Source organism: Oncorhynchus keta, chromosome 11 (genome assembly GCF_023373465.1).
Source record: "Oncorhynchus keta strain PuntledgeMale-10-30-2019 chromosome 11, Oket_V2, whole genome shotgun sequence".
NCBI classification, from domain to species: Eukaryota; Metazoa; Chordata; class Actinopteri; order Salmoniformes; family Salmonidae; genus Oncorhynchus; species Oncorhynchus keta.
This window is the reverse complement of record NC_068431.1, coordinates 22985938-23013694: the sequence shown is the minus strand read 5'-3', so window position 1 is coordinate 23013694 and position 27757 is coordinate 22985938. Positions and strand designations below refer to the sequence as shown.

At 44.1% G+C, this 27757-nt stretch overlaps 1 protein-coding gene across 3 annotated transcripts in view; it reads left to right on the top strand.

The window, feature by feature from the left end:
* The window catches only part of LOC118389946 (galactosylgalactosylxylosylprotein 3-beta-glucuronosyltransferase 1-like), a 47497-nt gene that overhangs the window by 9892 nt on the left and 9848 nt on the right, over positions 1–27757 (top strand). For 2 of the 3 annotated variants that reach the window (XM_035779967.2, XM_035779966.2), the window contains exon 2: positions 21642–21879. The gene's annotated coding sequence lies outside the window, so the exon portion shown is untranslated. Of the gene's footprint in view, positions 1–21641; positions 21880–24223; positions 24846–27757 lie in introns of those variants that run through there. The other variant, XM_052529766.1, reaches the window with a different exon arrangement.

The window sequence follows — 27757 nt, the reverse complement described above, 5'->3', positions numbered from 1 at the left end:
TCACCTGGTTTTCACCTGTTTTTTTATAATTAAAGATATACTGGTTCTTAATGCAACCACTGTCAGATTTTTTTTAAACGGTACGAAAAAAGCATACCATGCAATAATCTGAGACGGCGCTAAGACGTTCTCCGCCATGTTGTAGTCAACAGAAATACGAAATGACATCATAAATATTCCCTTACCTTTGATGATCTTTCATCAGAATGCAGTGCAAGGAAACCTAGTTCCGCAATAAATCGTTGTTTTGTTCCATAATGTCCATTACTAGTGTCCAATTAGATACTTTTGCTAGCACGTTTAGTTCACATGTTCAAAAGCTGGCGCTGGTCCAAGCAAACTCGGACGAAAACTTCAAAAAGTTATATTCCAGGTCGAATAAACTGGTCAAACTAAGGTCAAACTAAGGGCAAGGTGTCTGGTAACACCGAATACAAACAGTGCAGCTATTCCCTCCGAATACAAACAGTGTAGCTATTCCCTCCGCAAAGCTATTAAACAAGCTAAGCGTCAGTACAGAGACAAAGTAGAATCTCAATTCAACGGCTCAGACACAAGAGGCATGTGGCAGGGTCTACAGTCAATCACGGACTACAAGAAGAAACCCAGCCCAGTCACGGACCAGGATGTCTTGCTCCCAGGCAGACTAAATTACTTTTTTGCCCGCTTTGAGGACAATACAGTGCCACTGACACGGCCTGCAACGAAAACATGCGGTCTCTCCTTCACTGCAGCCGAGGTGAGTAAGACATTTAAACGTGTTAACCCTCGCAAGGCTGCAGGCCCAGACGGCATCCCCAGCCGCGCCCTCAGAGCATGCGCAGACCAGCTGGCCGGTGTGTTTACGGACATATTCAATCAATCCCTATACCAGTCTGCTGTTCCCACATGCTTCAAGAGGGCCACCATTGTTCCTGTTCCCAAGAAAGCTAAGGTAACTGAGCTAAACGACTACCGCCCCGTAGCACTCACTTCCGTCATCATGAAGTGCTTTGAGAGACTAGTCAAGGACCATATCACCTCCACCCTACCTGACACCCTAGACCCACTCCAATTTGCTTACCGCCCAAATAGGTCCACAGACGATGCAATCTCAACCACACTGCACACTGCCCTAACCCACCTGGACAAGAGTGAGAATATGTGAGAATGCTGTTCATCGACTACAGCTCGGCATTCAACACCATAGTACCCTCCAAGCTCGTCATCAAGCTCGAGACCCTGGGTCTCGACCCCGCCCTGTGCAACTGAGTACTGGACTTCCTGACGGGCCGCCCCCAGGTGGTGAGGGTAGGCAACAACATCTCCTCCCCGCTGATCCTCAACACGGGGGCCCCACAAGGGTGCGTTCTGAGCCCTCTTCTGTACTCCCTGTTCACCCACGACTGCGTGGCCACGCACGCCTCCAACTCAATCATCAAGTTTGCGGATGACACAACAGTGGTAGGCTTGATTACCAACAACGACGAGACGGCCTACAGGGAGGAGGTGAGGGCCCTCGGAGTGTGGTGTCAGGAAAATAACCTCACACTCAACGTCAACAAAACTAAGGAGATGATTGATTGTGGACTTCAGGAAACTGCAGAGGGAACACCCCCCTATCCACATCGATGGAACAGTAGTGGAGAGGGTAGCAAGTTTTAAGTTCCTCGGCATACACATCACAGACAAACTGAATTGGTCCACTCACACTGACAGCGTTGTGAAGAAGGCGCAGCAGCGCCTCTTCAACCTCAGGAGGCTGAAGAGATTCGGCTTGTCACCAAAAGCACTCACAAACTTCTACAGATGCACAATCGAGAGCATCCTGGCGGGCTGTATCACCGCCTGGTACGGCAACTGCTCCGCCCTCAACCATAAGGCTCTCCAGAGGGTAGTGAGGTCTGCACAACGCATCACCGGGGGCAAACTACCTGCCCTCCAGGACACCTACACCACCCGATGTTACAGGAAGGCCATAAAGATCATCAAGGACATCAACCACCCGAGCCACTGCCTGTTCACCCCGCTATCATCCAGAAGGCGAGGTCAGTACAGGTGCATCAAAGCTGGGACCGAGAGACTGAAAAACAGCTTCTATCTCAAGGCCATTAGACTGTTAAACAGCCACCACTAACATTGAGTGGCTGCTGCCAACACACTGTCATTGACAGTGACCCAACTCCAGCCACTTTAATAATGGGAATTGATGGTTACTTACCCTACATTATTCATCTCATATGAAATTATGTAAATATATCACTAGCCACTTTAAACATTGCTACTTTATATAATGTTACTTACCCTACATTATTCATCTCATATGCATATGTATATACTGTACTCTATATCATCGACTGCATCCTTATGTAATACATGTATCACTAGCCACTTTAACTATGCCACTTTGTTTACTTTGTCTACATACTCATCTCATGTATATACTGTACTCGATACCATCTACTGTATGCTGCCCTGTACCATCACTCATTCATATATCCTTATGTACATATTCTTTATCCCCTTATTGTTAGTTATATTACTTGTTGGTTATCACTACATTGCCGGAACTAGAAGCACAAGCATTTCGCTACACTCGCATTAACATCTGCTAACCATGTGTATGTGACAAATCAAATTTGATTTGATTTTGATTTGATTTGATTTAGAGAATCAATCTTCAGGATGTTATTATCATATATATATCCAATAACGTTCCAACCGGAGCATTCGTCTACAGGGTAATGGAACACAAGACAATATAATGACTACTGCGCGTAACCAGGAACTGGCATTCTGCCAGACCAGTGACTCAAATAGCTGCCATCTGGTCCCACATAACACTAGAGGCTTCATTCCACGTTCTACTGACTGTTGACATCTAGTGGAAGGCGTAGGAAGTGCGAACAGATCCATATCTTATTTGGATGTGAATAGGCGATGAGTTGAAAATCAACCAGCCCCAGAATTTCCACTTCCTGTTTGGAAGTTTGCCTGCCCTATGAGTTCTGTTATACTCACAGACATAATTCAAACAGTTCTAGAAACTTCAGAGTGTTTTCTATCCAATAGTAATGATAATGTGCATATATTAGCATCTGGGACAGAGTAGGAGGCACTTCACTATGGGCACGCAATTCATCCAAAGTGAAAATGCTGCCCCCTATCCCTAAAAGGTTATTAATTGAAATCAAATACATGGAATGAGTTTGACACTCCTGATATAAATCAACAGTCAGAACCTTGAAAGTTGCGGGGTGGCCGGTAGCCTAGTGGTTGGAGCATTGGACTAGTAACCAAAAGGGTTGCATGTTCAAATCCCTGAGCTGACAAGGTAACAATCTGTTGTTCTGAACAAGGCAGTTAATCCACTGTTCCTAGGCTTTGAAAATAATATTTTTTTCTTAACTGACTTGCCTAGTTAAATCAAAGGTGCATGGAGGTGTGGTTTGGAGCTTTGCTTCTCTTTTGAGAGAAAGGAGCAGAGACGCTCTTTCACTTTGACTCCGACTTTGAGGTCTAAGATTTGATGTTTTCATTGAAAATGTAGCTTTCGAAACTCTCCGACAGCTCAATTACAGAGTTGAAAATCCACATCTAATAATATCTTCCATGATGAACTCAAATTGTACTGAGAGAATTAAATTCCCTGCGTTTATTTACTGTTTTAGTGACTAGTTCAATAATACATTATGATATGATTAGAAATGCATGATATCTGCCATAAACTCATGGTATTACACACCATTGTAGAGGTGAGGTGAGCTGTCATACTGCTCAAGCTTGACAATAATCAAATGTCTATGTGCTGTCATCTTCCTGCCTGGGTTTGCTGGCTCCTTTGTATGCTCCAAACCAAGTTAAACATGACTGATTTTAGTACAATTGCACACACTTCACTATCGATTTCAGGGGTATGTCAAGGCTGCACTGTTTTGACTTGTTCATTCAGAATCCATCTGCCCAGGTGGTTATGTTTCTGAGCATTGGTGAAACACTGCTAATCCGCCACGCTGTTCTGCTCATGAGAAAGAAAATGTTTGCTCATATTGCACAAACACAATCAGCCCTTTGCAGCTCCACCAAGAATGTGGAAAATTTGTAGAATTAAAACAAGATATTTTCTCAACTCTGTGTAATTATTGTATTTTTTGGTCTTGGTGTTATGGATGGAATTGTGTTTATTTTACTTTGGCAAATCTTGTTCAGTGACCTGTCCTGAGTCTGAAATGTACTATTTTGCTTTGTCTGTTATAAAGTGAAATAAGTAGGAGAGCGAAACACACGTGATTAAACATTATGCTAAACTGGTCCAGTTTGTTATCTACACATTTATTTTTTTCCCTTATTTATCAAGCATAAACAGTAAGAGTAACAATAATAGTAGCAGTAAGAGTAACAATAATAGTAACAGTAATAGTACAAACGGACATTATCAATGTTTTTGGAGTGGGTATAGGATTCAATGGTGATTGGCAGGGGAAATTGTTGTCTCCTGAATTGACGCTTTGTCACACACCTGAAGAATTATTCCAATCTTTTACATACTGTTTGTGTGAGTTCAGTTAAGAGTTAAGTTTCAAAGTATATGACACATTGCATATACATTCCTTGAAGGAATATTGCACCATTTATCCAGGAGAAAGTGAAAATAAGTATAGGAAATGGATTTCTGTTTCAATTACTAGTTAACAAATAACTCGTGCCAATAGCCACACAATATCAGCCTTCACAATCATATGGGACTTAAATATATCCCCAACCCCTCATATGTTTAAATGAATCAGACTCCTCACTCTTTCACCATAAAGAAGTTATATGATTACACCCATGGAATATTTTCTCGCCCTCATCTTCAGTCATAGAACATGTGTAATCAATCAAAATAACCGATACATTAAGCAATCAATCAAATTAATTTATAAAGCCCTTTTTACATCGATGTCACAAAGTGCTATACAGACACCCAGCCTAAAACTCCAAACAGCAAGCAATGCAGATTTAGAAGCACGGTGGCTAGGGAAAAACTCCCTAGAAAGGCAGGAACCTAGGAAGAAACCTAGAGAGGAACCAGGGTCTGAGGGGTGGCCAGTCCTCTTCTGGCTGTGCCGGGTGGAGATTATAACAGTACATTTACATTTACATTTAAGTCATTTAGCAGACGCTCTTATCCAGAGCGACTTACAAATTGGTGCATTCACCTTATGACATCCAGTAGAATAGTCACTTTACAATAGTGCATCTAAATCTTAAAGGGGGGGTGAGAAGGATTACTTATCCTATCCTAGGTATTCCTTAAAGAGGTGGGGTTTCAGGTGTCTCCGGAAGGTGGTGATTGACTCCGCTGTCCTGGCGTCGTGAGGGAGTTTGTTCCACCATTGGGGGGCCAGAGCAGCGAACAGTTTTGACTGGGCTGAGCGGGAACTGTACTTCCTCAGTGGTAGGGAGGCGAGCAGGCCAGAGGTGGATGAACGCAGTGCCCTTGTTTGGGTGTAGGGCCTGATCAGAGCCTGGAGGTACTGAGGCGCTGTTCCCCTCACAGCTCCGTAGGCAAGCACCATGGTCTTGTAGCAGATGCGAGCTTCAACTGGAAGCCAGTGGAGAGAGCGGAGGAGTGGGGTGACGTGAGAGAACTTGGGAAGGTTGAACACCAGACGGGCTGCGGCGTTCTGGGTGAGTTGTAGGGGTTTAATGGCACAGGCAGGGAGCCCAGCCAACAGCGAGTTGCAGTAGTCCAGACGGGAGATGACAAGTGCCTGGATTAGGACCTGCGCCGCTTCCTGTGTGAGGCAGGGTCGTACTCTGCGGATGTTGTAGAGCATGAATCTACAGGAACGGGCCACCGCCTTGATGTTAGTTGAGAACGACAGGGTGTTGTCCAGGATCACGCCAAGGTTCTTAGCGCTCTGGGAGGAGGACACAATGGAGTTGTCAACCGTGATGGCGAGATCATGGAACGGGCAGTCCTTCCCCGGGAGGAAGAGCAGCTCCGTCTTGCCGAGGTTCAGCTTGAGGTGGTGATCCGTCATCCACACTGATATGTCTGCCAGACATGCAGAGATGCGATTCGCCACCTGGTCATCAGAAGGGGGAAAGGAGAAGATTAATTGTGTGTCGTCTGCATAGCAATGATAGGAGAGACCATGTGAGGTTATGACAGAGCCAAGTGACTTGGTGTATAGCGAGAATAGGAGAGAGCCTAGAACAGAGCCCTGGGGGACACCAGTGGTGAGAGCACGTGGTGAGGAGACAGATTCTCGCCACGCCACCTGGTAGGAGCGACCTGTCAGGTAGGACGCAATCCAAGCGTGGGCCGCGCCGGAGATGCCCAACCCAACGGAGATGCCCAACAGTACATGGCCAAGATGTTCAAACATTCATAGATGACCAGCATGGTAAAATAATAATAATCACAGTGGTTGTAGAGGGTGGTTGTACAGGGTGCAACAGGTCAGCACCTCAGGCATAAATGTCAGTTGACTTTTCATAGCCTATCATTCAGAGTTCGAGGCAGTATGAGAAAGTCGAAAACAGCAGGTCCAGATGAAGGTAGAACGTCCGGTGAACAGGTCAGGGTTCCATAGCCGCAGGAAGAACAGTTGAAACTGGAGCAGCAGTACGACCAGGTGGACTGGGGACAACAAGGAGTCATCAGGCCAGGTAGTCCCGAGGCATGGTCCTAGGGCTCAGGTCCTCCGAGAGAAGAGAAAGAGAGACATTTAGAGGGAGCATACTTAAATTCACACATGACCCCCAGATAAGACAGGAGAAATACTCCAGATATAACAGACTGACCCTAGCCCCCGAGACAAACTATTGCAGCATAATTACTGGAGGCTGAGACCGGAGGAGTCTGGAGACACTGTGGCCCCGTTCGACGATACCCCCGGACAGGGCCAAAGCACAGCCCCCACACCACGAAAGGGATATCTTTAACCACCAACTTACTACCCTGTGACAAGGCCGAGTACAGCCCCACGAAGATCTCACCCATGGCACGAACAAGAGGGGGGTGCCAACCCGAACAGAAAGACCACATCAGACTCAACCCACTCAAGTGACACACCCCTCCTAGGGACGGCATGGAGGAGCACCAGTAAGCCAGTGACCCAGCGTAGCTCCAGTGCTTTTCCGTTCACCTTCACACCCCTGGGCCAGACTACACTCAATCATAGGACCTACTGAAGAGATGAGTCTTCAATAAATACTTAAATGTCGAGACTGAGTCTGCATCTCTCACATGGATAGGCAGACCATTCCATAAAAATGGAGCTCTATAGGAGAAAGCCCTGCCTCCAGCTGTTTGCTTAGAAATTCTAGGGGCAATAAGGAGGCCTACGTCTTGCGACAAAAGCGTACGTGTAGGTATGTATGGCAGGACCAACTCAGAAAGATAGGCGCAAGCCCATGTAATGCTTTGTAGGTTAGCAGTAAAACCTTGAAATCAAACCTAGCCTTAACAGGAAGCCAGTGTAGAGAAGCTAGCACTGTGGTAATATGACTTTAAAAAATTGGTTCTATTCAAAATTCTAGCAGCCATGTTTAGCACTAACTGAAGTTTATTTAGTGCTTTATACGGGTAGCTGGAAAGTAGAGCATTGCAGTAGTCTAATCTGGAAGTGACAAAAGCATGGATTCATTTTTCTGCATTTTTGTACAGAAAGTTTCAGATTTTTGCAATGTTACTTAAATGGAAAAAAGCTGTCCTTGAAACAGTCTTGATATGTTCGTCAAAAAAGATCAGGGTCCAGAGTAACGCAGAGGGATGGTGAGTCGGAAGTAGGTGCAGGTGAAACGTTTTAATAAAACAACAAAACCAAGAATGTCCTCCACCTGAACCCAACACCGCTCCTCAGGGTCCCAGTCCACCAGATACTGGAGCCGACCCCCACGATGTCGGGAGACCAGTAGGGATTTGACAAAGTACGCCGGCTCCCCTTGATGTCCAGGGGCGTGGGGGTGTCGTGGGGGACAGCATCAACTAGGGGACAAGGAACCACCGGCCTGAGAAGGGAGACATGAAAAGAGGGTGAGATACAGGTTCCAATTACCAAGTCACTACCGTATGTCACCTCATTGACCCTCTGGAGAACCTTGAATGGCCCCACAAACCGGGGGCTCAGTTTCTTGCATGCAGAGAGCCAGACGCAATACCCAGGGAGGAACACAGGGGTCTCGCTGTGGTGATGGTCTGCCTGCTCCTTCTGACGATGGACAGCATGCTGGAGTCTCACGTGTGCATTGTGCCACACCACCTCCGCATGCTTTAACTACTCCTCTACCGCAGGAGCTGTGGTCTGGCCCGGGGTCCACGGGGCCAGGACCGGCTGGAAACCCAACACACACACTGGAAGGGGGTCAACCCAGTGGAGGAGTGACATAGAGAGTTCTGGGCATACTCTGCCCAAGGAAGGAAATGTGCCCACTCACATGCCGCTCCTGACAGTGACTCCTCAGGAACCTCCCCAGCTCCTGATTCATCTCTCCACCTGCCCGTTAGACTGAGGCCAATACCCAGATGTGAGACTAACCATGACCCCAAGCTTCTCCAAGAAAGCCCTCCATACTCTGGGTGTGAATTGGTGGCTACGGTCCGAGACGATGTCCTCCGGAAGGCCATAATGCCGGAAGACCTCCTGGAAGAGTGCCTCAGTGACCTGGAGAGCAGTAGGAGACCAGGAAGAGGGATTAAACAACATGACTTGGAAAATCTATCCACTACCACGGTGAAACCATCAGAAGGGGGAAGATCAGTTACAAAGTCAATGGACAGATGGGACCAAGGTTGCTGAGGCATGGGAAGTGGCAGGAGCTTCCTTGCTGGATGGAGCAATCTGGAGGGACTTGTTTTGAGCACACACGGAACAGGAGTTAACATACCGCGTAACATCCTGCACCAATGTGGGCCAACAGTATTTCTCAGTGATGGAATGGATGGTGCGAGAAATACCTGGATGTCCAGCAACGACAGCTGTGTGTGCCCAGGTCAGCAGTCGATCCCTTATCTTTGTGGGAATGTAGATGCGTGTGGGAGGACAATTCCGGGGTGCGGGCTCCCTCTCTAGGACCTGGCGGATGTCCACAGCTACGTCCAAAACCACTGGACCCATGACTCGGGAGGACGGTATTATGGGGGCCCTCTGGAAGGGCGATATGTCAGTGTGAAGTCAAACCTGGTGAAGAAGAGGGCCCACCTGGCTTGGCGCGGATTCAGTCGCCCAACTGTCCATATGTACTCAAGGTTCCGATGGTCGGTGAGGGTGACGAATGGTTCCTTGGCACCCTCCAGCGAGTGTCTCCACTCCTCTAATGCCAACTTCACCACCAAGAGCTTCCTTATCGCCGACGTCGTAATTCCTCTCTGCGGGGGGCAGGTGAGGGGCGGTGATGGCACTGAAGATCCTGATGAAGCAGCGATAAAAGTTGGAAAATCCCAAAAACCGTTGTAACCTCTTGATGGTGGATGGGACTGGCCATGACCTTAGCGCATCTACCTTCTTCTTCTCCATCCTCACTCCCTGCGGGCTGATTTGGTAACCCAGGAAGGAGACAGCCCTCTGGTGGAATTGGCACTTCTCCGCCTTGACGAACAGGGGATTAGCGAAGAGGCATTCCAGGACTGCTCAAACGTGAGTGATGTGATCCTCCAGGTTAGTCGAGAAGATCAGGATGTCATCAATGTACACAATCCCCTGACGTCCGAGCATGTCCCTGAACACCTCGTTGACGAATGCCTGTAACACTGACAGAGCATTGGCTAAACCAAAGGGAATAACCAAGTACTCGTAGTGACCAGACATCGTGCTGAATGCTGTCTTCCATTCATCCCTCTCCCGGATGCGAATGAGATTGTAGGCACTCCGCAGGTCCAGTTTGGTGAAGAACCGGGGCCCGCGGAGCTGCTCGATGGCATCAGCGGGAGAGGGTACCGATACTTTGCGGTGATGTCATTGAGTCCACGATAATCGATACAAGGGCTAATCCTCCCTCCTTTTTGGCCACGAAGAACTAACCAGCCGACGCAGTGGACTTGGATCTGTGGATGAGGAGTAGCATAGGAAAACAGGTCAATGGCACAGTCCCAGGGGCAATGAGGAGGGAGACAGGTAGCTCACGTCTTGGAGAATACCTCCCTTAGATCCTGATATTCCTCTGGAATGTTGGGCTGGAGGGTCCAGTATGCAGCTTGAAGATTTAGAGGCCATGACTATTTTCATCAATGTGTCAAGAGATATAGTATTAAAAAACTTGAGTGTCTCCCTTGATCCTAGGTCCAGACAGTGTTGTGCAGACTCAGGACAACTAAGCTTTGCAGAAATACGCAGATTTAAAGATGAGTCCGTAATTTGCTGTCTAATGATCATAATCTTTTCGTCAAAGAAGTTAATGAATTTCACTGCTGAAGTGAAAGCCATCCTCTCTTGGGGAATGCTGCTTTTTAGTTAGCTTTGCAACAATATCAAAAATATATTTTGGATTGTTCTTATTCTCCTCAATTAAGTTGGAAAAATAGGATGATCAAGCTCTTCGATACTGCACTGTACTGTCTTTCCAAGCTAGTCGGAAGACCTCCAGTTTGGTGAAGCGCCATTTCCGTTCCAGTGTTCTGGAAGCTTGCTTTAGGGCTCGGGTATTTTCTGTATACCAGGGAGCTAGTTTTTTATAACAAATGTTTTTTTGTTTTTAGGGGTGCGGCTGCATCTGGAATATTATGCAAGGTTCAATTGAGTTCCTCAGTTAGGTGGTTATCTGATTGTTGTACTCTGACGTCCTTGGGTAGGTGGAGGGAGTCTTGAAGGGCATCTAGGAATCTTTGGGTTGTCTGAGAATTTATAGCACAGCTTTTGATGATCCTTGGATGGCGTCTGAGCAGATTATTTGTTGCGATTGCAAACGTAATAAAATGGTGGTCCGATAGTCCAAGATAATGAGGAAAAACATTTAGACATTTATTCAATGGGACAAAACTAGGTCCAGAGTATGACTGTGACAGTAAGTAGGTTCAGAGACATTTTGGACAAAACCCACTGAGTCAATGATGGCTCTGAAAGCCCTTTGGAGTGGGTCTGTGGAGTTTTCCATGTGAATATTAAAGTCACAAAAAAATATAATATTATCTGCCATGAATACGAGGTCCGATAGGATTTCAAGGAACTCAGTGAGGAACGCTGTATACGTCCCAGGAGACCAGTAAACAGTAGCTATAAAAAGTGATTGAATAAGCTGCATAGATTTCTTGACTAGAAGCTCAATAGACTAAAAGTCTTATTTTTTTGTTGTAAATTGAAATTTGGTATCGAAATGTTAGCAACACCTCCGCCTTAGCGGGATGCACAGGGGATATGGTCACTAGTGTAACCAGGAGGAGAGGCCTCATTTAACACAGTAAATTCATCAGGCTTAAGCCATGTTTCAGTCAGGCCAATCACATCAACATTATGATCAGTGATTAGTTAATTGTCTATAACTGCCTTGGAAGTGAGGGATCTGACATTTAGTAGCCCTATTTTGAGATGTAAGATATTACAATCTCTTTCAATAATGACAGGAATAGAGGTCTTTATTCCAGTGAGATTGCTAAGGCGAGCACCGCCATGTTTAGTTTTGCCACAGACACGGTCTCAATGGAGATAGCTGAGCTGACTACACTGACTGTGCTAGTGGCAGACTCCACTAAGCTGGCAGGCTGGCTGGCTAACAGCCTGATGCCTGGCCTGCACCCTATTTCATTGTGGAGCTAGGGGAGTTAGAGCCCTGTTCATAGATAAGATGAGAGCATCCCCCCAGCTAGAATGGAGTCCGTCACTCCTCAGCAGGCCAGTCTTGGTCCTGTTTGTGGGTGAGTCCCAGAAAGCGGGCCAATAATCAACAAATTCTATCTTTTGGGAGGGGCAGAAAACAGTTTTCAACCAGTGATTGCTGTAGTGCTCATCACTCCCCCTAACTGGGAGGGGTCCAGAGACAATTACTCAATGCCGACACATCTTTAGCTGATTTACACGCTGAGGCTATGTTGCGCTTGATGACCTCTGACTGTTCCATCCTAACATCGTTGGTGCCGACATGGATAACAATATCCTTATACTCTCTACACTCGCCAGTTTTAGCCTAAGCCAGCACCATCTTCAGATTAGCCTTAACGTCGGTAGCACTGCCCCCTGGTAAACAGCCTATGATCGCTGGATGATTATTTTTAAGTCTAATACTGCGGGTAATGGAGTCGCCAATTACTAGAGTATTCAATTTGTCAGAGCTAATGGTGGGAAGCTTCAGCGTCTCAGACCCCATAACGGGTGGAGGAGAGACCAGAGAAGCCTCGGCCTCTGACTAGTTGCTTAATGGGGAGAGAGACCAGAGAAGCCTCGGCCTCTGACTAGTTGCTTAATGGGGAGAACCGGTTGGACACCGGTTGAGCATTCCTACAGCATTTCCTTCAAGAAGCCATGAGAAAGTTGTCCAGCTGCGGGGACTGTGCGAGGGGATTTATACTACTATCTGTACTTATTTGTGGCACAGACGCCGTTTCATCCTTTCCTACACTTAAATTACCCTTGCCTAACGATTGCGTCTGAAGCTGGGCTTGTAGCCTGGCTATCTTTACCCTAAGGCAATCTTTCTCCTGTATATTATTGTAATGAGTATGATGGGAGACAGTGTGCTGGTTTCAAGCGCAGGGTTTCAAGCGCAGGGCGCAGCAGGTGATTATTAGTAAAAGACCACAGGAGGAGGCAGGTAGCTGGGTCCAGGGACAGGGACAGGCAGAAGGTCATACATAGGGACTCCAAAAAGGTAACAGTACAGGCAGGGAAAAGGCTAATAATGTAGTCCAGGAGATCAGGCAAGAGGTTGACGCCAGGAAATCTGATAGGCAAAAGTACTGGCAGGTAATAAGGCAAAAAGGTGTTGTTAGTGAGGATGGCCAAAAACTACGATACATGGGAGGACTACTACTGAAATAAACCGCGCTCTGAATAGACCATGTATCAAAACAAATGGAACAATGGAATAGTCCCAAAAGTAAAAACCCCACACCCATCGTTCACTCCAGGCATGTTCAATCAAACAGTCAAAGTATTTGAAAGAAAACAAATAGGCTACTATTTGAACCCATGTGTGATCACAAATCAGACGTTACTTTTGAAACACAAAGGGAGGAGGAGCAGCAGGATTTGGGAGCAGAGAGGAACACAACAAGCCGGTACCCAGAACCCCCACTCATTGCCTGGAGCTGTGGTGCCTTTGTTGCCATAGCAACTGTCATTAAGTGTAATAGTGTGGTTTGTATTGGAGTCACAAGGGGGGTTTCAATCGACAAAGACAATTTGGCTCCTTTGTCTGTCTGTGGCCTCTATCATTTCTTTGTCCTTCAATATACAGTGCTGTAATTAAGTACAGCAATTTGGTATAAACATCCTCTGTGTCTGTGACTAAAACACTAACTCCTGAAGCATGATGTACAGAAAAAGGCACTTATTATTCATAAGTAAATGAAAAGGGCACATTCCTATCACACCTCCAATAATAAGGACATCAGTTTGATTAATTATCACGTGGGTTTAGTTTTGCTTGATTTGATATTTTGAAAGACATACTGTATAATATACTGTGTACTATCCAGAGGGGTACAGAACAATCATGTTAATATGGGTTCGGGGACAACACATGCAGTTTTTGTAAAGTCTGCTTCCAACTCGCACTCTCAAACATGTTGATCCCCTGAACGCAGCTCACTTTCCAGCTCACACTCTGAAACACATAGATCCCCTGAACGCAGCTCACTCTCCAGATTCCAATCACCTGAATTCTGATCACCTATTCACACACCTGTATGTCATTATCACACACTATTTAGTTCAGTTCTTTGCGTGGTATTATTTGTTTTATGACACACTTCTAATCAGAGCTCTGGTTTGCCCATAATTTAATCCTCACTAACAACGCCTATTCCCTGCCTGTACCTTAACCTATTGGATTTCCTGTAATCAACCTATTGCCTGATCTCCCAGACGACGTTACTAGCCTTTTTCCTGCCTGTACTGTTGCCTTTTTGGACCCCCTGTGTATGAACTTCTGCCTGCCCCTGGACCCTGCTACTTTTCTCCTCCTGTGGTCCTTGACAAATAAACACCTGCTGCATCCTGCGCTTGAAACCATCTCTTTGTCTCACATCGTGTTCATTACAGTTTTGTGTTAATGCAACTTGTTACATCTGCACCAATTACTTGTGGAGTCCATTCCTAGGACCATGTAAATGTCCTCTGTCGAATCAACTTCTATTCGCCTCCCTCTGGTTCTCGGCTGCATCGTGACATCGTTTTATATCACTTCACTGCAGCGGTACGTCAAAGGGGCAGTCCTTAGAAAGACATTTATCCAACTTATCCAACTTGGTATTAGGTTCTTACTGTGGAATGCAGTGATGGTTTTCGCCAAGCATAACTTATTTATTATTTAACTAGACAAGTCAGTTCAGAACAAATTCTTATTTACAATGACTGCCTACCCCAGCCAAACCCTAACGAGGACGATGCTGGGCGTATTGTCCGCCGCCCTGTGGGACTCACAATCATAGCCGGTTGTGATATAGCCTGGAATCGAACCAGGGTCTGTAGTGACGCATTTAGCACTGAAATGCAGTACCTTAGACCGCTGCGCCACTCGGGAGCACAAATATGGGACCCATGTCATCCAAAAAGTTATCCTTTTGACAAATCTGACCATAGAACATTCATAAAATATTCTTGATGATCATCCAGATGCTTCCAGGAGTTTTTTGGCAAACTTGAATCACTTTTTGGTTGAAAATGGTCCCATTGGTCCCATTATGTCTGGTGAAGAACCTCTGTAACGGATTTCCTCCTCTTCGTCTGAGGAGGAGTAAGGATCGAACCAAAGCGCAGCGTGGTAAGTGTTCATGATGATTTTTAATTCAAACTCAGAACACTAGACAGAAAATAACAACGTGAATTTACAAAACCGAAACAGTACCGTGTGGCCAAAACACTCACACGGAAACAAACAAAAGTGAAACCCAGGCTACCTAAGTATGATTCTCAATCAGAGACAACTAACGACACCTGCCCCATACTAGGCCGAACACAAAAACCAACATAGAAAAACAAACAGACTGCCCACCCCAACTCACGCCCTGACCGTACTCAAACAAAGAATAAACAAAGGAACTAAGGTCAGAACGTGACAACCTCATTCCAACGGTCAGGCATGGTGCTGGTCGTGTGATGGTTTTGGGATGCTATACTGCTTCAGGACCTGGACCACTTGGTTTAATAGAAGGAACTCTCAGGAATTCTTCCCTGTATCAGAGAATTCTACAGGAGTATGTCAGGCCATCCGTCTGTGAGCTGAAGCTGAAGAACAGCTGGGTCATCCAAAATGTGTTAAAAAGCAACACATTTGACATTTTGGAATGACCTAGTCAAAGTCCAGACCTAATCCCAATTGAGATATTGTGGCAGGACTTGAAAAAAGCAGTTCATGCTTGAAAACCCACAAATGTCACTGAGTTATAGCAGTTATGAATGCAAGAGTGAGCCAAAATTCCTCCACAGTGATGTGAGAAACTGATCAACAACTACATGAATAATTTGGTTGCAACAACCAGCACAACCAGTTATTGATTATAAGGGGGCAATTACTTTTTCACACATTTATATTTGTAAACTCAGGTTCCCGTTATCTAATATTAGGTTTTGGTTGAAGATCTGATAACATTCCATTTGCAAAATTTGCAAAAAGTGGCTTCTTGAGTGGCACAGCGGTCTAAGGCACTGCATCGCATTGTTGCGGTGTCACTACAGCCTGGGGTTTGATGTGTCACAACCGGCCATGACCGAGAGTCCCATAGGGTGGCGCACAATTGGCCCAGCGTTGTCTGGGTTGCGGGAGCGTTTGGCCGGAGGGGCTTTACTTGGCTCATCGCACTCTAGTGACTCATTGTAGCGGGCTGCAGGCTGACTTTGGTCGTCAGTTGAACAGTGTTTTCTCCGACACATCGGTGCAGCTGACTTCTGGGTTAAGCCAACAGGTGTTAAGAAGCGTGGCTTGGTGTGTCATGTTTCAGACGACGCATGACTTGACCTTTGCCTCTCCCAAGCCCGTTGGGGAGTTGCAGAGATGAGACGAGATCTTAATCATAAAGTAGGGAAGGAAAAGAGGGTAAAAAAATATAGAATAATATGCAAAAAACAGAGAATATCAGAAAGGGGGCAAATACTGTTTCAAGGCACTGTAAATACATAACTTTTGTCAGCTCAACTTTAACATGATTTTTGAATGATGACCTCATCTGTACCCCACATACAACCGTTTTGGGTCACTTAGAAATGTCCTTGTTTTTGAAAGAAAAGCCATTTTTGGGGTATTTTTAAAATAACATGAAATTGATCAGAAATACAGTGTAGACATTGTTTATTTTGTAAATTACTATTATAGCTGGAAACGGCTGATTTTAAAAAAAAAGGAATATCTACATAGGCGTACAGAGGCCCATAATCAGCAACCATCACTCCTGTGTTCCAATGGCATGCAGTGTTAGCTAATCCAAGTTTATCATTTTAAAGGGCTAATTGACCACTAGAAAATCCTTTAGCGTTCATGATAGCACTGCTGAAAACTGTTGTGCTAATTAAAGAAGCAATAAAACTGGCCTTCTTTAGACTAGTTGAGTATCTGAAGCATTGGCATTTGTAGTTTCGATTACAGGCTCAAAATGGCCAGAAACAAAGAGCTTTCTTCTGAAATTCATCAGTCTATTCTTGTTCTGAGAAATGAAAGCTATTCCCTACGAGAAATTGCCAGGAAACTGAAGATCTCGTACAACGCTGTGTACTTTTCCCGTCACAGAACAGCGCAAACTGGCTCTAACCAGAATAGAAAGAGGAGTGGGAGGCCCCGGTGCACAACTGAGCAAGAGGACAAGTAATTTAGAGTGTCTGGTTTGAGAAACAGATTCCTCACAAGTTCTCAAGTGGTAGCTTCATTAACATAATTGCAAAAAGGTTTTCCAGTGATCAATTAGCCTTTTAAAATGATTGACTTGGATTAGCTAACACAACGTGCACAGGAGTACACAGGAGTGATGGTTGCTGATAATGGGCCTCTGCTCGCCTATGTAGATATTCCATAAAAAAATCTGCTGTTTCAAGCTACAGTAGTCATTTACAATGTCTACACCGTATTTCTGATCACTTTAATGTTATTTTCATAGACATAAAATGTGCCTTTCTTTCAAAAACAAGGAAATTACCCCAAACTTTTGAACGGGAATGTATCTGCAAGGTCCCTGAGTTCAGCAGTGAATTTCAAACACAGACTCAACCACGAAGACCAGGGAGGTTATCCAAAGCCTTGCAAAGAAAGGCACCTATGGGTAGATGGGTGAAACTATTTAAAAAGCAGACATTGAATATCCTTTTGAGCATGGTGAAGTTATTAATTACACTTTGGATGCAATACATCCAGTCACTACAAAGATGCAGGTGTCCTTCCGAACTCAGTTGCCGGAGAGGAAGGAAACAGTTCAGGGAATTCACCATGAGGCCAGTTACAGAGTTTAATGGCTGTGATAGGAGAAAAATTAGGATGGATCAACAACATTGTAGTTACTCCACAATCCTAACTTAATTGACAGAGTGAAAGGAAGGAAACCTGCACAGAATATATATTCCAAAGCATGCATCCTGTTTGCAACAAAGCACAAAAGTAATACCACAAACAATGTGGTAAAGCAATTCACTTTTTGTCCTGAATACAATGTGTTTTTTTGGGGAAAATCCAATACAACACATTACTGAGTAACACTGTCCGTATTTTCAAGTATAGTGGTGGCTGCATCATGTTATGGGTATGATTCTAATCATTAAGGACAGGGTAGTTTTTCAGGATAAAAAATAAATGGAATGGAGCTAAGCAGGCAAATCCCTAAAGGAATACCTGGATCAGTCTGCTTTCCACCAGACACTGGGAGATTAATTCACCTTTCAGCAGGACAATAACTTGAAACACAAGGCCAAATCTACACTGAAGTTGCTTACCAAGAAGACAGTGACTGTTCCTGAGTGGCAAAGTTACATTTTCGACTTAAATCTGCTTGAAAATAAGTCTATGGCAATATTTGAAAATGGTTGTCTAGCAATAATCAATAACCAATTTGACTGAGCTTGAAGAATGATGGGCAAATATTGTACAGTCCAGGTGTGTAAAGCTCTTAGAGCCTTACCCAGAAAGACTCTCAGCTGCCAAAGGTGATTCTAACATGTATTGACTCAGGGGTGTGAATATTTATGTAAATGAGATATTTCTGCATTTCATTTTCAAAAAAAGTCTAAAAACATGTTTTCACTTTGCTATTTTACCAGCCAAGTCAGTTAAGAACAAATTCTTATTTTCAATGACAGCCTAGGAACAGTGAGTTAACTGGGGGCTGAACAACAGATTTGTACCTTGTCAGCTCGGGGGTTTGAACTTGCAACCTTCCGGTTACTAGTCCAACACTCTAACCACTAGGCTACCGTGCCCTATAGTGTGTGTAGATGGGTGAGAAAAAATATACATTTGATCCCTTTTGAATTCAGTCTAACTACAAAATGTGGAATAAGTTATGGGGTATGAATACTTTCTGAAGGCACTGTATATGCACTGTATATGTACGATCGTACAAGTCAAGTTTGGATAAGTCAAGTTTGGACACATCTACTCATTCAAGGGTTTTTCTTTATTTTGACTCTTTTCTACATTGTAGAATAATAGTGAAGACATCAAAATGTTGAAATAACACATATGGAATCATGTAGTAACCACAAAAGTGTTAAACAAATCATAACATATTTTATATTTGAGATTCTTCAAACTAGTCTTGCCTTGATGACAGCTCTGCACACGCTTGGAATTCTCTCAACCAGCTTCACCTGGAATGCTTTTCCAAAAGTCTTGAAGGAGTTCCGACTCAACCTGAGCACTTGTTGGCTGCTTTTCCTTCACTCTGCGGTCCTACTCATCCGAAGCCATCTCAATTGGGTTGAGTTTGGGTGATTGTGGAGGCCAGGTCATCTGATGCAGCAATCCATCAATCTAAGAAACCTATAGAGGAACCAGGCATGAGGGGTGGCCAGTCCTCTTCTGGCTGTGCCGGGTGGAGATTATAACAGAACATGGCCAAGATATTCAAATGTTCATAATTGACCAGCATGGTTCCAGAGTTCCAGAGTTCCAGAGCCGCGGGCAGAACAGTTGAAACTGGAGAAGCAGCACGGCCAGGTGGACTGGGGACAACAAGGAGTCATCATGCCAGGTATTCCTGAGAGAAAAAAAAACAGAATTAGAGAGAGCATACTTAAATTCACACAGGACGTGATTTTCTGGATTGTTGTTTTAGATTCCGTCTCTCACGGTTGAAGTGTACCTATGATAAAAATGACAGATCTCGACATATTTTGTAAGTCGGAAAACCTGCAAAATCGTTAGTGTATCAAATACTTGTTCTCCCCACTGTGTGTATATATATATATATATATACTATACCTTTCAGTTAATCCATGTAATGAAGATGATTACTATTATTTATATATCACTACAGTACTCAGCTACCAATGTGTTGCCTCATTCAGAAACCTTGACAGAAGGCAGACATTGATCAGGGTTCATTTATGTTTGTATTCTCATATCCTACCTGAATAATTAAATAGAGCATGGAGAGATATTTATCAGAGGAAGAGAAACTGTATTTGTTATATTGGGCTGAGACAGATGGAAGAAGATAAACTTTGGAAATGTTGGAATTCCAATATGGCTCCAAATACAATTTTATGTGTAGCAGTTGATTTTCCAGTTCTCTTAAATCATACTGTAAATTGTGTTTAGGATATTCTATCTTGAGAAATGCCACATATATAGAATATTTTGTTCTCTGTACCTAAGCTTTTTTCCACTTGGTCTCAACTCAAGAGTAGGTTTCACGTACTCAGTGGCTCTAAAAAAACTAAACAATCAGAAAACAACGACTCATTTTATATCCTGAACAATTGTTTAAATTGTCTCAAACTACAAAAGAATAGAAGATATGAGTCATTTCTATGGAATGTATTTCTGGTATCGTGTAGCATGATAGAGTACTCAAACACCCAGACCTAAAGCATTACATTCAGTGCAGCACGCCAGTGCTCTAATAGGAAAGTAGTTTGAGCATGTGTAGATGCTGCTCCTCCTGGATAAATTGCAGGTGTTTTATTGCAACTGGGACCACAGAGCGGGCACAAGACCAGCTGACCTTGGCTATATCCCTTTACAATGGGAGGAATAATACCAGGGATACAGACTGTGGGGCGAAGGAAGAGCTGTAATGAACAAGCAATGGGAGAATGGCAGAGTGGACAGAGGTGGTAGAAGCCAATGCTACCACATCCCCACTTTTTTGCCAGTTGTGCAACATTTTTGTTCCTTCTAACTTGGCAATATTGGAGAAAGCAATTGTTGTCCAAACATTCAATTTGCTACGATCAAAATTAGGAGTTTAGGAAATAAGACAGACTTGTCATTCAACAGGAGCCAACTGCCAGAATCAGATTTTTGAGTTTTTCAAGGATACCCTTCTCTCTGTCATCCTGTAATCTTATTTTGTGAGCTGCCTTCCATCGTCTTCTGTCATGGCCCTTAAAGTAAAATACCCTAACAAATATCTTCTTCAAAAAAGGAGACTGAGACGGGGTGCATGCCTTTTCAAGAATTTGATGCTGTCTGTCTCACCTGTCTGGTACTAAAGAATAAATGGGTTGTGAGATTTCAAACATGTCATCAGTTGTTGTTGTGTTTTTTTGTGACAAATTCTAAAGAAATCTGACAAATGTTTTCTTTGCTGAAGAGGTTATTGAGTCCAAAGCATATACAGAATTTGACACATCATTCAATATAATCTTATATTACTTCACTGATGAACAATTTATCTTAAAATAACTAATTCACTCATTCTGAGTACTCTTTTATTTCACATTGCCATTTTAATACAGTAGCTTTGATCTCGACTGGTCTAGTCTGTCACAGGGCAGGGAGTTCAGACAGTTCCTCCTCATCCAAAACACCTGCTGCATGCACTCCTCAGAGAAACAATCGTATTCTAATCCCCATGCCAAAAGTATTTAGCTAATTTCCAGCTAAATTACCACTTTCAGCATGTTCTTCAATCCAATATTGATCCAATTTAGAAATGTCTCACTGTACTGCCTCTCGTATAGTCGGTTTTCTTTTTAACCATCTGTGAAATTCTTTCGATTAGAGGATTATTTTTACCATGTCAAATATGTGGCAGTTTGGGGGCTTTAGGAATTCTGCTCAGAATGTGGCCCTTTCATAACGCTAGTCAGGAAATTAAAGCGAATGAAAAGAAATGACACAACTGTCTGTCTGACTACCCATGTGACTGCTGCTTGTACTGCATATGAAAGACCTGAATGTTATGCATCACTCGCTTTGTTTTTCAATGCCTCATCCCTAAAATTCTGTTCAGAGGGCTGTGACATTTTTTACGTGATTTATTCCATTGTCCCACCATGCCCCCCTTCTCCTTCCGCCAGCTTTCAACAATCACAGCCTTTGTTTTAGGAATGAGAAGCAGCATTCTTCCAGAGGGATGACCTCTTCTGTCTCCACAGGGGCTGGCATTGAGGAAGAGTACCCTGCTGCCGGTGGATCGAATACTCCCGCCCGAACGCACAGCCCGGATCAGCCTGCTCAGACTCAAAGCTTCTCAGTGGGGCAAATCACTTTGTCTAGTTTACTGGAGAGAGAGGAGGAAGCTGACTTAATGGGTCCCGTCTGACACACTATAGCACCATCACCAGACACTACAGGATTTGCCTCCCTGAGAAGAGCAGCAGATCCAATGTCCTTGTGAGTATGATGAGTCATTCATGTTTGAGTTGCTGTGGCATTTGATTTCCCTCTTATTTTGGAATCAGTCCCAATCGCAACCACAGGAAAATAATGACCACCATCATAGAGTGTTGACACACATGGGGATGTCTGTTCTATAGATTATATTTCTATGATCTCAAAGTCAAGAATGTTTAACCTGCTGTCCAGGTTCAGGGACTGATCCAATTGGATTGACCTGAGAACTACATGTCATGTAGGTCTGTGGCACAAATAGGTAGCATTTATAATGATGATTCTGTAACTGCTTAGATGCCCATGCAGACCACTCATGGGAACACAAAGATTGGTTCCTACTGACCAGTGCAGTCAAAAATGTGATTTTCCTGTGTTTTATATATATTTCCATACTATGAGGTTGAAATGATACTGTGAAATTGTGATGCCCATTTAGTGTAAGAGCTGTTTGAAAAGACTGCCTGAAATTGAGCCTGTTTTTGTGGGATGGAGTTTTGGCCTTCCACGGTGACATCACCATGCAGTAAATTAGTTAATGTACCAATAAGAAAGAGAGTTCCAAATCTTTTGTCTAATAACAGAAGTTTTCAGTTCCCCCTCCCCACTCAGACCATTCCCAAACAGTCCTATCAAAGTTCTTGCTTGAGAAATTGCTCTTTGCTAAGCATCTATTTTTCTTTCTTTTTGACAATTTTAATTGAAAACAATCACAGTAATTATTGTATTTTGTAATTGACACTGATAACACTCCATGATGCTGTGTCATGCTGTATGCATGCAAAACATGTCTGCATCTGTATGTGCACTTCACATATTAAAACCAATACATAAGTCTACTTTCTCTTTAACATTTAAAATGGACAACAATCCACTGTATTCCATGCTGACATATTTATAACCTAAACCTAAAGCATCTTTCCTGTCCTACTCCCACCTTGTGACGGTCGTTAATGCCGACAACATTGTGGATTTCCCGACTGAGACTGGGATTTAACACAAAAAGACCCCTGTCTGAGTGTTTTGATATCAGAAGTCGAAGGTTTACATGCACTTAGGTTGGAGTCATTAAAACTAGTTTTTCAACCACTCCACAAATTTCTTGTTAATAATTTCTTTCTTGTTATAATTTTGCAAGTCGGTTAGGACATCTACTTTGTCCATGATACACGTAAAGTTCCCAACAATTCTTTACAGACAGATTATTTCACTTATAATTCACTGTATCACAATTGCAGTGGGTCAGATGTTTACATACACTATGTTGATTGTGCCTTTAAACAGCTTGGAAAATTCTAGAAAATTATGTCATGGCTTTAGAAGAATGTACATATTTTGAGCCCATTGGAGGTGTACCTGTGGATGTATTTCAAGGCCTACCTTTGCTTGACATCATGGAAAAATAAAATAAAAATCATCCAAGACCTCAGAAAAAACATGTAGACCTCCACAAGTCTGGTTCATCCTTGGGATCAATTTCCAAACGCCTGAATGTACCACGTTCATCTGTACAAACAATAGTACGCAAGTATAAACACCATGGGACCACGCAGCCGTCATACCACTCAGGAAGGAGATGTGCCCGGTGTCCTATTGTCCTACTGCCAGGTGCCCTACTGTACCACAACCATTGTCGATGGCAATTTGACTTTACAGCCATCCCATTGACTTTGTGGCTGAGAGCCTGTATAGTATTGCAACAAGCAGCTCACAGCAGAGGCAATATGGCTGCCTTGATAAGTGTCCGCATTTGATTATTAAAAGACCCGCAAATGTTTCGCCGACTGAACCACCCGCACGGTCCAACCAGAGTTTATGGGTGGCCTGCTTACAGTTACCGGGCCATACCCACATGTAACAAGGCCAACCCCAGTGGTTTCCATTAGTAAGGATCCCTGCATCTTCCAGTGTGGTTTATGGTTTGGTCCTTGTCCAGCTCCTTCACTGAGTGTGAGTGTGAGTGTGAGTGTGAGTGTGAGTGTGTGTGTGTGTGTGTGTGTGTGTGTGTGTGTGTGTGTGTGTGTGTGTGTGTGTGTGTGTGTGTGTGTGTGTGTGTGTGTGTGTGTGTGTGTGTGTGTGTGTGCGTGCGTGTGTGTGTGTGTGTGTGTGTGTGTGTGTGTGTGTGTGTGTGTGTGTGTGTGTGTGTGTTAATGTACACACACGCGAGGCTCTTCGTGATGTCTCTGTCACCATGGAGCATTCAGTGAGACTTGCTGTCAGTCCCCCAAATCTATGGCATTCAGAGGACAAACTCCAGAGCTGCCAAGCATTTGAAAAAGTGGTCTGACTGTTATATCTACAGTACATCTACTATATCTACCGTAATTTCCGGACTATAAGCCGCTACTTTATTCCCACACTTTGAACCTCGCGGTTTATACAATGACACGGCTAATTTATGGATTTTTCCCGCTTTCACAAGATTCATGCCGCCAAAAAACTGAGCACCGTCACATAATGTGACGTAAAATCGAGCTCGCTCAAACTTCCCATCATTCTGATTACGGTAGTAATTTTGTCACCCTCATCATGGCAAAGACACGGAGAAATGCATATGATGCAGCTTTCAAGTTGAAGGCGATCGATCAGTGTAAATCGTGCTTTTAAGGTGGCGCTCCGTGTTCAGTTGGAGGCTTGGATGACAAGTGGGGAGAAATCCTTCACTAAAACGGGCCGCATGCGAAGAGCAACTTATGGTCAAGTCTGCCAGTGGGCTATGACAGCGTGGAGCATTGTCAAAAAATCCACTATCATCAACGGGTTTGGAAAGGCTGGACTGCTGCGTGTTGAAGGGGCAGTATGAGCTCAGCGGGGTATTTGCCTCCGGATGAAAGTGATGAGAGCGACAATGAAAACTATCCAACATCGGATGAAGCAATTCTGAGGCTATTCAACTCCGACACCGAAGGAGATGACTTCAGTGGTTTCAGTGCACAGGAGAAGGAAGATAGTGACCAATTACTTTCTTGGTAGGCTACTGTTTCATTTTTGTAACAAGCCGTGTTTCATTTAAATGCTGTGTAAAGTTCATTTGTTTCAATGTACCGGTAGGCACCTGCAGTTTATAGACATGTGCGGCTTATTTATGTACAAAATACATCTTTTTTAATAATTCAGTGGGTGCGGTTTATATTCAGGTGCGCTTAATAGTCCAGCAATTACGGTAGGCATCACAAAGCTGAAAAAGATGTAACTATTAATTGGCGTCACTAGTAAGCACATTTGGTAGTGAGCATTTACAAACATCAATACAGTAAGTGTAACGAGGGAGTAACAATGAAAAAAGTAAGTTGGTTTGTTATCAGATACTCTAAGTGTTGTGTGTTGGGCGGTTTTCTCATTCCATCACAATGTCCTGGGGGGGGGGGTTGTATTGTGTGATGTGCTTTGATATTATTTTGTCACTCAGAAAAGCTTTGCATGTAAAACAAGCTGAGTTCATATCATGAATATAAACATTTAATATATCTACACTGGGTTGGCTTTGCTTGTCTGGCTTTTTAAGCTCGAGATTTTTAATACAAGTTTGTTTGCAGATTTTAATAATACCCCTATTATGACCTGTGGCTATATTATTCCAGTATGATACACTTTACAGTCCATTCACGTCTTAAAATACTGACACAAGAGAAAACACCATTGTTGTTGTTGTTCCTCTTTTCATCACTGTTTAGTGAGGAAGAACAAGGTCATGGTTTTGTCTTGACTCAGTCCAATCACATAATGACATCCATGGTATGTGCTTTGCTTACCACGCAAAATGGAGTGGAGTCTAGACTTAATATACTATCATCAAATAACTGCTTAAAACAGTAACATCTTATATTTTATGTTCATAGTCTGTTTTTAACTCTACCTATTTATATTTGCCAACCACAAAACATACACGGATCTTAGAAATGAGGCTAATGACAAATAGAAAAACATTTGACTAACCTTCACCTGCTCATAGTTGTTTAATATCAGATGATGTCATCAGTGTCACCGGATTATGTCATCAGAAACTCTTTGCTTTCTATTTTTTTGACTACAAAACATAGCAACCTGCCATTTTCACAATTTGATATTGAGTTGGTGCTGAAGATATTCAATTTAATGTTGAAAAAGGGTGGAATTTCCCATTAACAATGAATATAGATATTAGTCATGGTTGCTCTAATACCACATCAAACTGATTACATAATTATAATGCACAGTGTGTCAGCTTTAGGCTTGCCATGTAGTGCCATGTTGGAGTAATGCTGGATGTGTTCCCTTTCTAATGAGCCCCAGCCTCTAGATAGGCTTGGTGTGGGCTAGCCCGTGCTAGGCTTGGTGTGGGCTAGCCCGTGCTAGGCTTGGTGTGGGCTAGCTCGTGCTAGGCTTGGTGTGGGCTAACCCTTGCTGGGCTTGGTGTGGGCTAGCCTGTGCTAGGCTTGGTGTGGGCTAGCTCGTGCTAGGCTTGGTGTGGGCTAACCCTTGCTGGGCTTGGTGTGGGCTAGCCCGTGCTAGGCTTGGTGTGGGCTAGCCCGTGCTAGGCTTGGTGTGGGCTAGCCCGTGCTAGGCTTGGTGTGGGCTAGTTCGTGCTAGGCTTGGTGTGGGCTAGTTCGTGCTAGGCTTGGTGTGGGCTAACCCTTGCTGGGTTTGATGTGGGCTAGTCCATACTGGACTTGGTATAGGCTGGCCTGTGTTGGATTGGTTTGGGCTAGTCTGTGTTGGGCTGTTTTAGGCTAGCTCGTGTGGGGCTGGTGTGGGCTAGCACGTGTTGGTCTGGCGTGGACATGGTGTAGACTAGCACGTGTTGGTCTGGTGTGGACTTGGTGTGGGCTAGCACGTGTTGAGCTTGGAGTGGTCCTGTTGGGTTGGTGTGGGCTTGGTGTGGTCGTGTTGGGCTGGTGTGGGCTTGGTATGGTCGTTTTGGTTGGTGTTGGGCTGGGGCTGGTGTAGTCGTGTTGGGCTGGTGTGGGCTTGGTGTGGTTGTGTAGGGCTGGTGTGGGCTTGGTGTGGTTGTGTTGGGCTAGTGTGGGTTTGGTGTGGTTGTGTTTAGCTGGTATGGGTTTGGTGTGGTCGTGTTGGGTTGGGTTGGTGTGGGCCTGGTGTGGTCGTGTTGGGCTGGTGTGTGCTTGGTGTGGTCATGTTGGGCTGGTGGGGGCTTGGTATGGTCTAGCCTGTGTTGGGTTTTTGTTCGCTAGCACATGATGGGCTGATGTGGGATTGTTGTGGGCTAACCTTGCCCACTGAATACCCACATGGGGTCAATGGGGTCATGTTGGCTGGGTTTACATTAACCATAGCTGTTATCATACAAACAACCAGTTGAACATGGTGGTTTGGTGTTAGGATTGCAGGCCAATTCTCTTTCCACAGGTTGGCCATAATATGACATTGTGCTGATACTGTCCTAATGGGTAATGTAGGCTATAATGATGTTGCATTAGGGCTCAGAGCTTTCATAAGGTTTGATTTAAAGTAATGTTTGTGTCTCAGACAGAAGTTTCTATTTTTCAAGTAATTTTTTTCAAGTTTTCCAAATTGATTTCCAGGATGCTCTGTAATGTCAATTGCCCTCCGGATATTAATTATACATAATTAACAAAGAGACCCCCAACACGACTTGCCTAGCTCGAAAATTAGATACTGTGTCCCTTTGATCTCCCAGACTGAGGTTTATCCTCTTTAATCAAGGATTAATTACATCTAAAGAGCTGTGACTAACAAGCCTATCTGTCTTGTTCACACATCGAAGGTGAGGAGAATGAAAAGAGGGTGGGTGGCTATTTTTTGTGCCTTATTTATCCCTCCTGTTTTGGTTGGAGATAGGTGGTAACTTAAAGAGGAGTATTTGATTTATGGAATACATACAGTGCCTTGCGAAAGTATTCGGCCCCCTTGAACTTTGCGA